The sequence below is a fragment of the Sylvia atricapilla genome, chromosome 10 (assembly GCF_009819655.1).
Source record: "Sylvia atricapilla isolate bSylAtr1 chromosome 10, bSylAtr1.pri, whole genome shotgun sequence".
Lineage (NCBI taxonomy): Eukaryota > Metazoa > Chordata > Aves > Passeriformes > Sylviidae > Sylvia > Sylvia atricapilla.
The window spans coordinates 22,871,589-22,885,631 of NC_089149.1; positions in this window are offsets into that span (position 1 = coordinate 22,871,589).

Below are 14,043 nucleotides of genomic sequence, written 5' to 3' on the forward strand. Positions count from 1 at the left end.
TGTTGCTGCTAGAGGTTATCACGACTTGCTACTTTGATGATGTTCTAGGAAAAAATATGCACTACTAGATTATCTGTTATCACTGTCACAGCCCAGCCCTCTCTGATGCTAACATAAAATGGAATTATAAGCATCAAAGGGAAATGAAAAATCAAATGCAATTGCCTACTGAGTGACTCAATTGCATTTTCTGTTTATTAGATGTGATGACAAGATAAAATACCATCATTCCTGGGCAGTTCAAAAGCAATCACTGGCAATTTATTTGATAGTTATCTCTTTAGGCTCTGCCTTTATTTCCAATCTGCACAAGAAGAAGTATTTATCTGCCTAAATTTAGCCATTTTCCGTGGATGTCTGTGTTTGCTGGCTTGTCTTCTAGTCTGCCTAGGAGAGATGGAAACACCTGCAGAGGATTTTCGAGTAGGTGTAGAAGTCTGAATCACTGTCTGGGAGAGCCCACTGAAGCCTCTTTTTCCGTGTTTTGTTGGGCAAGTTGCCTCCTTTATGTAACAGTTGCAAGTTGACAGTGACTAATGTGACCCCTCTGTGTGAGCTGAGATAAACTCCATGCCGTGCTTCCCTCTTCTTCCTTATGCTTGGGACTAGGGTGGGTATTCAGGAAGAAAAATCAGTACAGGCCAGCCTTTGGGAAGAATAAAATAAGATGATTCAAAAAAGGACTCCATTAGATATGCTCTAGGATCTGTCTAACTGAGGTCTTTTTAAAATCTCTGTGACTTCACAGACATATTACTTGTTCTTTGTGGCTTAAAGTTACTTGAGGGATAACAGATTACAGAGAGATAATAGCTGGTTTTAAGTTTTAATTTTTTTTTAATAAAAACCCCTATATCCCAAGGCCCTGCCTCCAACAGAAATCAAAAGCAAATATCTAGGATTGAGAATGAGAACAGGACAAACATACATACATACATATATCTATATATATCTATCTCTCTATATATATATCTCCACCATCCTCTAGTCCTTTTTGTAGCCCCAAGTATTTTTAATACAGAAACATGTTCAAATAATATTATTTGAAGAGTAACCACTGGCATGCATCTCTTCCACAGATTTGTCTAGTTTCTCTTTAATAAAAAAACTTATAAACTTTCACTGTTATATGCAAGGGGATCCGCAGCTTTACTAGTTTTGCATGGAAAAAATAACCCTTTTTGTTTGTTTTGAATTTGGTTTTTGGTGACCTCATTTGAGGCCACTTGCTTCTTGCACTGAAAGAGATGGTGAATGGGCATTAAATCTTACAATCTCCAGGACATTCACAGTGTTGAAGATCTGTTTCATTTTCCTGTTTGCTTTTCTAGATTTCAAGTCTTGGACATTATTGACAAGTATTTTCCTATCTTTTAGACAACCTTGTATTCTTCTCTGTAAGTTCTGTCTAACTCTAATTTTTGAGAGGAGACCAGAACTTTCCACAATATTTCCCACTGTCCCTCACCCTTTTACCTTGTCTGACATGTCCCAGGGTTCATTGACAGGACATTTTTCAAAGTTGCAGTCTTTGTTCAGATTTGGAACACATAGCACAGAACATATGCACAAACGTGCTACTCTTCTAAATTTTAAGCTCCTGTTCTAGATAGTTTTATTTTAATGGCTATTAGACATGTTTCATGTTGGGATAAACCTTGAGAATGGTTGAAACAGAAAATGGAAAATTTCGGCTGTGTGCAGAGTTTAACAGATTTCTGTGTAGCTGAATGGAGGTTGTGCACTGAAATGTGCCACCAGAGGCACTCACTGCTCTGACAGGGAGCTAGCTGCATGTAGGGATGAGTTGCTAAATGCAGGTCTCCTGCTTACTTTGTCAAACTTCTTGGCTGCTGTCCTTTTTGTTCAGTGGGTCAGGAAGCTGGTGAAGCAGTTTTCATGTTCTCCCTCTTTCATGTTCCTGCAATGCAATTTGAATTTGCTACAACACATGCTTTTTACAGGAACAGTTATCATGTTGATATGATCTCATGCAAATCAATGCTGAACCTGGCTAGTCTTCATGCTTTTGGACAAGTATTTGAAGGACACTGCAGTGAAACGATACACCAACTCATTTTCCTTCAGTAAAAGCCCTCTGGGCTGAATTTACAGGGCCCCTATGCAAGCTGCAGCAGAAGAGTAAATCCTATTAAGGGATTTCTGAAACCAAACTGAAGAGCTGACCAAAAGATGGGTCAGTTCAACTAATCAGCTTTGTAAATGTATTAACATTTCATTTAGGAGAGATGACCTAGAATGGTCAGTTGCCTGCAGTGTCTGTAGGACTGAGGACCAAGCTGCAGAGGCTGTCTTTGCAGGGGTGTGGTGTTGCTCTGTGCTGATAAGCTGCCTGTTCACATCCCTGGGTGATGGGCATGAGAGGTGAGCACAGTGACTTCACCGTTCAGTTACACTCACATATCTTGCTTTATGCCATGATTAATCTGAACAAGCATCCCCCAAAGGATTTTACCCAGTGATCAAATTGCAGAGGGTCTATGTGAAAAATACCTAGTGGTTGACAGATGCGTAGCTGATGTTGCTGATTGTAGCACAACTGCAGCACATAGCAGGCAGCAGCTACTGTTTTCACAGAACAAATTTTTGCATAAGATGGCTACAAGCATTCTAATGGCTCTGTTGATCAGACCTTCTCTGGTGAAGTAGCAGAGGCCCTGATCAGGCAAATTTTGGTGGTAATTACCTGTGTCAAAACCAGCTTCACTGAAGTCAGAACAACCACTGTTTGAAATGAATGTGTTTGTGCAGAGCTGGAGCCCAAGTGATTAAAAAACTACAGGTTTCTCTCCTAATTGTACTTCACTGTCTTTCTGGGCTACTGTCTATGAATTTAAACAGTGATTTATTAGATTTTAGTGGCTTTACAAGCTGGAAAAATGCGTGCGAAAGAGCCCTGATCCTGTTATTTAGAAAATGGGAGTGCCAAGGGTTAATGAAAAAGTGTTGCTTCCTAGAAGCAGCAGGTGATACGCAACAGGCAAGTCCTGAGCAGCAATTCCCAGGTGCATAAAAATGGTCTGGTGCCTGCAGTGATGATGCAGGCTCAGAGAGAGCAGAAGCTACTGCTGCTAGTGTAAATAGAGATGTCAGTGAGACAATTTGAGTATACAGAGCATTTATTGGATTATTATCTGTGTAACAGCAAGAAGGCCCCGGATTTCCACAGCCATGACATTGTCCTTTTATTTAGGCTCATAGCAAAGCCAAAGGGAAGTATGACTTATGTGAACAATAACTAATCCTGGGCAAGAACAAAGTGTGTGTGTTTGGTCTTTTTGGGGTTTTTTTTTTGAATGTGGCGGGAGGGGTGAGGGGATTAAGTATCAAGTGTTACATAATCAGACATTTATATAATTGCATTGACTCATTGTTTTTGATGCACTGAGGGTTCTTTCCAAATGCATTGAGACGATCAAGGTATATTATGTAGCAAATAGAAGTTACAGTGGGTAAGGTGTAGTGAGGAATGGCTCTGTGGAGTTCATTGGTCTTGGGAGAAATAAGAAGGAAGAATGGGTTTATATTGTAGGCTGAGTCTGGTTATAGCTCGTGTTAAAAATCTGCTGCTTCAACATCATAAATATTAACGTCAGTCATGTTAGTTAGATACCTGGGGTGCATGTGCATTTCCAATGGATTTTTGATGCCAAGATCTAAAAGGGATTTCAGTGCAGAATAACCATTTCTTTCTTGATTCATCATCTGCCCATGTATTATTCCAAATGATAGGAAGCCATTTCACATCTGCTAACATCACAGCTATACCATAGAAGATGGTTACAACTAGAAAGAAGTTCTATTAGGGATACTTGAACTAGCATTGTTTATACGTTGTTACTTTATATTGAAAAGTTCTATTGAGCAAGGACACCAAATATGATATTTTTAAACTCACAATGCTGCAGGTTCCTACATATGTGGAGTTTTGTACATGTTCACAGTAGTAGATGAAGACATGATTATGCAAATACTTGTCTGTTAAGTCAAATGCTGCATAGATAAATATAGACCAAGAAAAGAAATATTGTAAAACATTTGACTTCACAAAACAAAAGCTATGTAGGGGGGCAGTGAGGTTACAAACTTAGCAGTCAAAGACAACAGAAACAAAAAACCTGAAATTTACTTTGTGCTTTTGGTCTTTCACCTGCAGCTTTCTTGTTTCTGTCTGTGCTTTTTTCCAATCTCTCATCCTGGATCTTGTCCCAGCTGCCAGTCTGCTTTCCTTGCCATATCACCTGGGTGAGAGGAGCAGAAGCATTGAAACCCGGGAGTGAGAGAATGTTTCTGCTTGGGTTTCTCTGCCTATTGCCTCAACAGCCTGGGCTCTCCTGCTGATGCCAGGAGGATGAGCATTTGTGAACTGCATGGCAACAGCTGAGTAGTATCTTTCATAGAAATGGTGAAGAGTACATTCCTGGTGACAGAGAACACACATACATTGCAAGATGGTTTTTAAAAAAAATAATGTTGTGGATATTGTTAACAGGAAAAGAAGAGAAGTTTCTACTATAACGCAAATTTTGACAAATCTTCAGTTCCATTTCTTGGAATATGAGAAAATCTTAAAACTGCCTAATATTTCCATTATGACAGTTATGCATTATAATGGTAGACACTGTAATGGTACCTGTAGGCAACATTGCTTTCTCTGATTATTTTCATTTACATGTGTCTTATAATTTAGCTCCTGGGCTTTCCCAAAGTTTTTCAACTGCATGAATAGCCTCTGTCTCACCTGGCTGTTCCCAGGCTGCCCTGTTTTTTCCTGTTGAATTGTCTCTACTAGGGAAAATTTCTGTGACATTGCAGTTTGTTGCATAGATCTGACCATTGATGAGACCATTGTGTGTTACAGTAATTTCTGTAAGGGTTAAGGTTTAATTTATTCTAAGGTAAGGCCTTAGAATAAATTAAATAGGTTCTTATAAGGAATTATTTGTTTACTGCTATTTCCTGACTTGTTTTTAATCAAGAATTTTGGTATTAGAAAATGAATATGATTACAGTTATGTCTCTCTTGGAATGTTTAAGAACATAGATTACTCTGTACATGTGACCATATCAAACTATTTGTTGAAACAATACAAGGTTTATTTGCTAACATTCTCATGGCCAACAAGACAAAAATAGCCAATATGTTATTGGTGTAGAGTCTTGTTTTGTTTGGTTTTTGTGGCAAGCTGTTGCTTTTGGCAGTTTAAACCACTCTATAAACCTTCCTTTGGATAACTGTTAGAGCATGTTGTATTCATAACATAAAGAGCTGTGCAAAATGACAAAACTTAAATTTCTGCAATAAGGTCATCTGCACTGACCAGTGGATTGATCTATATTCATATTAGTTCTGATGGAAAAGATCTGCAATAAAATTGCCAAGTACAAATTTCAGTATTAACTACTCCAAGGATTAAAAACTCCCACGTAAGTATACAATGGCAGAGTAAAAAAAAGCAAGGTGTTTTTTTCTTGTTATGTTTACCTCTAGATTGTCTTTGTCTTTGACTTCTTTTTGTCTCAGTCATGAATATTACTGTGGTTTTTCTTTTTAATAGAAACTGAGCTTCTCAATTAATGCCTCATGTCAGAACTTGACCCTTTCAGAAATAAACTAAATAGCACAAAACTTGAAGCAGAATAGAGAATAAACAATGCTGTCTTGACATTGCACAGAAATGTTTATTAAACAACTCCATCAGTATCATGCTTCCAGGCTTGCTTTACGGTCCTGAGTTACTGGTGTTGTTTGAGACCTGGAGTTTTGAGCAGTTCAGCTGTATTTATGTTTAATTTGCATAGAATTAGAACAATCTCGCTTGTATTAAATGACTGCAGTATGAGTTGAGGATTGCAACAACAGATGTTAAGGAAAAGAGATATTTTAGCAAAGGTCTTTTTCACTCTGTTGCCTACAACTGAGGCTTGTCTCTCTAAGTGCAGAATTCTATTCTAAGAAATGACAGTTAAAATTCAAAGCTTTATATTTAGATATATTATATTTAGATAACTGGCCACCTCCTCAGAATACCCTCACACACACGATTTAGTTTGTTATTTAGGTTGGTTTTACAGACATCCAAATCCTGTTAGGCTGAGCTCCAGTCTCCTCCAGCTTTATGGAACGTTTCCATGTCTCAGTTGCTTCCACCATTACCTGGTCTCAGTGCTTGGTCATATATTCACTTGGCACTTTTAGATATTTAGGTATTTCTTCTCTGATCCTATTCTGAATTCTTGATCTGACTAATATTTTCATAGTCTTTTTGGGTATGTAAACTTACAGAATCAAAACCAGCATCTACTACAGCCAACAGCCAGAAAAAGAGCTGCATATCTCTCAAAGCAAAGTAGTTTGGTGAATAATATGACTTTTAAGCTAAGATGATGTGTCTGGGAGCTGAGTGAGTCTCACCTGTAGTAAGCTGGGCTGCCCAACCAACTGGGCAGCAGAGGCAGTAGGATTGAAGTTGTAGGTAAGTTTTGTTTGCTGAGGAATCCAGAAGCTGCTTGACTCTGACAGTGCTGTGTTTTAATTTGTTAATGTTAACATGGCATCTGGGTTAACAAACATTTAAAAATTACTCCAGAAGTGTTCAGCTCTTACTTGTCATTGCTGTGTGGTGCCTTTCAGAATGATCAAGATCCCCTCACCCATACGGAATCATGTCACCTAGAGAGTCAGAATTTCTAACACTGTGCTAAATTCCCCTTACTACATCCCTGGCGGTCTTAGAGCTGGGATGTGGCAAACAAAAATACTCCACAGAAGCCACTTGCAGCCCCTTAACCCCCAACATTAATGTATGTGGACCATACATATGCTCCTTACTCCCACAGCAGTCTGATGGCTGCCCTGTTCTGAAGCATTTCCTGACATGGCTGAACTAAAAAAATTGGGTTTAAAAGAGCTTTAATTAAAACTATTTGTTTCAGAGCCTCCTGCTGACTGGAGCCCTGTAGTGCTAAAGGTGGACTATACTATAAAAGCTTTTGGATGTAATGGAAAAGAACCCCATGGTTTGCAGCATGTGATAGATCTGGTGAGTGTTAAATATGGTATAAAATAAATGAATTTAAGGTACAGTGTTCTTACTAACTAAACTAGTCTAAAAGTCTAACTGACCTATTAGAATGTTTGAAGATGTACACGTCAGTTTGTTTTCTCAGCAATTTCTTGGGGGTGTGACTATTTAAAAATTGATCCAGTTTTCATTTAAAATTTGATGGTAGGGGTTTTTTGTTATTTATTTTTTTAATCTCTTACTTTCACATGAGCTGGGCCATAAAACAAAACTCAGTTATTTGCATGGCCTTTCCTTCCTTGCCCACTGGTCTCCTCCCAAAGGTCCTGCCCTCAGCAGAGCCTCATGGCACCAGGTCAGCAGGATGTGGATGTGCAGGTCAGCAGTCCCCTGTGCCAAATTACAAATTCCTTGGCACAGCCCTCAGGCCCCTTCCCTGTGCTGGGGCTGGGAACGGCACATTCCTGGGCTGGTCCTGTGGCTTTGCTTCAGCAAAGATCTCAAAATGGGATCCCATACTCCCAGTTCCCTGGGACAGGGGACAGAGAATGACTGTGGCTGACCATGCTGGAAAGGGCACCTTCATCAGAAACCAGCACAGGCATCACAGAGGTTGGTTGTAAGTTCATGACCAAAATTAAGGTGCAAAATTGGGGCCCTCAGTTCCTCTCAAGGGCCACATGGGGCCTGAGCACTGAGAGTGTCCCTTGCTGTGGGTCTGGAGGATGTGCCTCATACATCCCAGTTTATACGCTGATTTCTGGAATATCAGTCTTTCTCTTCCCTGGAAATGAGTCCCTGATTGCTTTCTTTGAAACAACATTATATTTCTTTTTGAAATCTAACTTAGAATTGCTTATCCAGTCTCATGGAAACCTGTGAGGAAGCCTGCTTTCCCTGAACCACCAACAAATCAGTGTGTGGATGAAAGGCCTTATTTAGACTCTTTTGTAAAACATCAGGAGAAAACCCATATAACATAACATTGTCAGAAAAGGCTTAAAGTCTGTGGGATTTTATTGCAACTGAAGGAAACATGGTTGAATATAATGACAGAAAAGGCGTTAAAATGCCTTTAATTGTGGAACTATTTCTTCTTGTCCTTCCTCCTGCGTTGTATAAAGCTTGCGAATATCAGCAGTGTCCTGGCGAGGAAGCAGCTGTGAGGGGCCTGGGGGCAGTGGCTGCAGGAAAACATCATGGCACACAGCAGGAAAACACCATGGCACACAGCAGGAAAACACCATGGCACACAGCTAAAGGATGGGGAGCAGTAAACTAGGATCCGGGCTAAACATCCGCCAAGGACTGCAGCTTGTGTAAAACTTCTCTCAGGTAATTTCAAGGGCTGGGAAGGCAGATGACTAATACTGCTATGAGATAAAAATTCTGCTTTTCCACTTCAGAAGACTCCAGGGATTCAAGTATATCCTGGCAGGTGTCAATACTAAGCTGATGACTTAACCTTAACTTTAACACAAAAATATTTTAGACTCCATTCCCTTGAAGCTTAAGGGAGATTTTAATCTCTCATATTGGTCCCTTCATCAGTAAGCATATTTACTGGAAGTCTTTCATTTGGAGTCAGAAATTACCTGATACAAGTCATACACTGAAACATCCCCCAGGCCCAGCAGTCTCCAGCCTTGGTGCCTGTGGCAAGTGTTGCTGTAGAATCTTGCCCTTTTTTATTTTAGTTCTATAAAATATTGGTTTTGTTAAGTGTTTTGGAGTCTTATCAAAGGAAATAATCTTAAAGACAAAATAGTTGTTATTTTCTTTGTTTTTTAATGGTAGGCTTTGGCACAAAGTTACACGATTTTACAACCTCAAAAGAGCTCAGTAGGCAGAGTTTAATTTTTTTAATGCAATTTTGTTGCTGTTGCTGCAATAGACAAATCTGTTTTGTTCCACTTATCCAAAGCATGGCTTCTGGCTAGCATCTAAATCAATGTCAGTTTGGGATTTCAAACCGGACTTCTTGTTCAATGTCTGGAACTACTTTATGAAAAAAAAATCATACCCATACATTCAGCATTAACCTGTGAGACCCTTCAGTCCTTTATTCCTCATTATGCAGAAAACCACTCTTTAATAGAGACATTTATGGCTTTTTATTACTGTAAATGATAGATCTGTCTCTGTGTTCAGAGTATATCTCAGCTGAAATGGTCCCAACCAGCTGCTCTAAGAATACTTACCCTTTCAACTGTCTAAATAAAACCGCAATTTCTTTATTTTGATGCAGCCCACACTTTCAATGAAACAAACTGATGGCTTTTTGTGACTACCTAAAAATAGAGGCCAGACAAAATCAAGGGAATAAAAAGTTGTTGGTTTTTTTTTTTAAATTCAGGTAGATTTAGGGCAGACGAAGCCTCCCCAGAGGCTACACCCAAAAGTGGATGATGGATTTTCATAGTTTTATAAATTTGGTCCATTTGCATATTGGGGGTTAATCTTCCAATTACAGCTCCACGTAATGAAGTCATTTATCCCAAGTTTGCTCCCCCCCGCAATTCACTTTTATTTACATTTCTTGGGGCCTGAGACAGTAAGGTGTCCTTGATTCTCAGGTCTAGAGAGGAATTTTTTGTCTGACTGAAAAGGGAAAACAGTAGGTAACAGTCTATATGGAGTTTAGAGTTATATACTAAAGAATTGCAGGATTACAAATATAAGAAAAATATAAAAGATAACATCCTAAGGCATTAATTATATTCCAAAATTACATAAACATACAGTTTATCACTTGTTTTGGGGCAGCATCTCAGACAATGTTTGTGATACTTGCACTTACTGGGTATGCAGGATGATCTTCAACAGTCAAGTGAAGGAGGTCAGACACACTGAAGATTATTCATGTTCTTAAACAAGAAGCTGCTTCAGCAGAACCCCTGACAGTGGTTCAGTGTATTGGAATATATCACGAATACAGGGTTTGTCCAGAAAAAAACCAACATTTTTCTTCAGAGGTTGGACACTGATGGATTGAACAAAAAGCGACAGTGATGGGGATGTGTGATTTCTAATGTAAGGGAGGAAATAGTCTCAATATAAAGCTCTCTAGCTGTGTGCAATTCATGCTGGTAAGATTAAGAGACATTTTATTGCTTTATAAGAGAAGAATTGGATTTTGGCATGCACTAGAGAAATCGGTTTAGCTGCATCAAAAACAAATATGGTTTTATAGGTCTAAAAAGGATTTCATATATTCTAAGGCAAGTACTAATAGAAGAGCAAAAAAACAGAATTGGGGAAAAAAATCTCTTACCAACAGGCTGAAGCCATGGCCTTGGGCAATCCAGGCAGGATGGGAAGGAATCTTGGTGTAGAATTCTTCCTGGCAGTCAGGCATCCCATTTTTTTTTTCTTTGCTCAGATATGGTCAGCTTGGTCCTATGTCAGCAAGGCCCCTAAGTGCCTTAAGAGCACTCTGACAATAGATGGAAGAAGTGCTTGAAAGGATCTCACAGGCAGTCTTGGAGATTATTTCCATAGTGCACCTCTCTTTTTTTGGAGTGGTATGGTGGTGAGACTAGGAGAATATCTTTGGTGCTTCTCCTGCCGAAGCAGGTGTAAGTTCCTGAAATGGCTTGTGTGACTGGAGGAGGAGGACCTGTATTTTACAATATTTCTCTCATTTTTCCCTTCCAACCTTTAACTCTAAGGATGCAGTGCAGAAGGACGTGACCTGTTAAGCATCCCCTTGCTTCCTATACTGTCCTGCTGGGGATTGTTTTAAGAACTGCATCAAAAGGGAAGTGATATGTTTACCTCATAACTGCTGTTGAGTCATCATTAAGTATCAATTGCTTCTCCGTATTGAAAGTTCTACTTTTTTCCTGATTGAGTTAATTTAATTTACACATGTTCTACTTGGTTTAACTGCACTTACAGGGGCATTTTAGCATCTGTCTGTGCCTAACGACTGCAGGAGAATTTATATGGTTCTTGTTACAGCTTCAAAGAAACAAGATAATACAAGTTGATTTAAATGAAAATATTATTGCGCTAGAGAGTTGCCTCTACAGAATTTGCTGTGACTTCTCTAATCCCTGTATTTTTTCATACACCTACTTGCACATCATTTATCAGCATGTTCAATGTAATCCTCAAAGGCTATAGTACTTGGATTTTTGGTTGTGAGCGTGACTTGAGTTTCTGCTATTACTTGGAAATCAGTCTGTACATAATTTCTTTAAATTTCTTTCTGTCAGAATCAAATGTATCATTTTAAAGGAACAAGTCCACAGGGCTTCCATATTTTTGTCAATGTGCAGCAAGTAATTTCATGAGATTTTTTTTTTAATATCAAATCTCTGCATTGGTATTTTAATACTCTCAAATTTTACTGTATGACACAATAATATTTCTGACAAGAGTGATTACATCTTTTGCATTAGGACAGAAAGGGACAGGTCATGTTTTCTGCAGTATTTATCTGTTATTCCCAGCCCAAAAGGGACTTTAACATGCTCTGTAAGGCCACTTAGGAACTTATTCATTTACTTGTGATTTTTAATTTGTAAGAATGTTAAAAAAGTGCGCTTCTTCCATGAAGATGTTTGACTTCTGCTAGGAATTTTTGCAGCAAATACTGCAGATACTCCTTCTGAATCTTTTTCTATTGCAGATCCAAAGGGATCCCATCTGTCATAGTTTGCATGATAAAGATTTGAGCTTTTTTACTTTGACTATTCAAAAAAATCTGCAAAATTAAAAAAAAAAATCAAGACTAAGTGGTTGAAATATGCATGCTTTCACCTAAAGGCACTCAAATCTGGACTGTGTGTCTGGTTTATTTTTAGAAAGTATCTAGTCTCCTGTGGATGTCTTTGGAAGATAGGACTCCACAGCTTTTAGGTCCTGAACTCCCTTCCTTCTTGATGGGTTGTTAACCATATGTTAATGGTTATTATACTAATTCTAGACTAATGTACCTACCATTTATTTTGCCAGCATCCAGTTTGCAAAATGTACTTCACTTCATGCAGAAAACTACTTGTTGAGCAGCTAGAAATTTTGGGGTTCCTTGTGTCATGTCTTACCACCACTGAGACAAAGAGAACTGCTGCTCTGCTCTAATTTCAAAATGTTATATTGAGGACTAAGACCTTATTTGAGCAGAGGAGGCTAAAAAATTGGAAGAGTCATCGGCACAGAGGAATCTAAGCCAAGCTGTGGGAGAGTCAACAAAAGGCTGTTTTGAATTAATCACTTTTGCAGGATAACTCAGGTAGAAATGTTGCACAAGACCATGTATATCTGGAACACTTAAATGCTTCAAACTCTCCTACAGTGACCTTGCACATAGAAGATAAACCTAACTAATGTGTTTAATAATTATGTGACCAAGTCCAGCACTTGGCACTTGTAATATTAGTAGAGAAGACTGCCATTTATACATTGACAATGTTATAGGAGATTTCTACTGTTCTTTCCTTTTCCTGCAATATTTGAGGGACTCAGTGTAGGGCAGATGGCATGAAGGAAGTTGGAGTGCTATTTTTCTACAAAAAATGTAGAAATATGTTCAGTATGTAGCACAACAAGCTGCTTACCTACTAGATCATGTGCCTCTAGCCACATGAGCCTGGTGTTTCCTGTACTAATATTCCAATCAAGTGCTCATTCTAGCCCTTAAGGACAAAGCAGGTCATGTATAATTGTAGTGCTTCCTTGAATCACAAAACACTGGCCACAACCCCTTTTTTTTAAAAATTTGCATTTATCTTTGTCGATCTGCTGACTCACTCATGCATTTCGTTGGCATTTTGTCTCTCTGCCATGTTGCAGGTAGGAGTGTTTGTGCAACTTTTAAGTTGCACAAAGATGGGTGCTCAGTTAACTTTGATGGCTAGCTCTGTCACAACCTTCTTTTCTTCTTAACAAAAGGAAAGCAATTGCCTTGAGTAATGCATGGAAATTGGCAGAAGTTACAGATGGTACTGTCAAATAGTGAAAGAAAAAATAATGTCCCATCTACTGTGATTTGTCTGGCAGAATTGAGGATGCTTCTGTCATTTCTCTGACATGATGCTATACTTATCCATGGCACATGGACAAGACTTGTCATTTAGATAAGAGCTGAAGTGAACAGAGAATGCAGAGCCACAGTAGATTTATTAGCTTGGATTGAATTCAGAAGAAAAACTGCTATTGAGAATTTTGATATTCACTTTATGTGATTCTGCACTTGCTGTAAACTATAGCAGCTTGACCCAGTAAAGATGTTCCTGTTTTTTAAACATACCTTTGTCTGAAGTTAAAGTGCAATATGTCTCTGCATACCTTGTAAATGGCTCATCTATGCTGGTGATAAAATTTGTGCAAAACTGTGGTATCAACCTTGTGTCATTTTTGTTTTTAAAAGCCACCAAAATAAATAGAGCAATCCTAGCAATCTGTATTGTTACATGCACGGAGTCAGTTCCCCAGCTTCTAGCCTTTTAAAATGCTCTACACTGTGTTCTGTACAGCAGCCATATGTCATTTGAAACAGTGTGTTGCCTTTTCAGGTGTAATTTGGTTTACAACATGTTTATTCTCAGCAGGATTTCCTCTGGTCTGTGAGTGACTCTGAAACTTCAAGATGAGTTGCACAGTGTGATAAACTTCAATAATAATAATAATAATTAAAAAAAACCCCAACAACTTAACTAAAAAGACTCCCAACAAACAAACCTAAATCAAACAGAAAAATCCCCCACCCACCTAACTGAGAGTAAAGTAAAAGTTTGCCTTATTTGCATTGGAATAGATCCAGACTGTGTCAGTGGAGGGAAGTATTGAAAGAACTTGTGAAAAAGGTTTAGTTTGGGTGAAGGAAATGGGAACTGGAAATCCCAGAGATAGGCTGTTAACACAGGTATGAGGATCCACCCCTCATTACTTGGATTCTGTGCAGTCCAAGCAACTTTGAGGAACTCACTAGTTCTCTGTGCCTTTTGCTGCCTCCCCTCTGTGCTCTCTGTATTTCCAGCCTGGTTTTTCA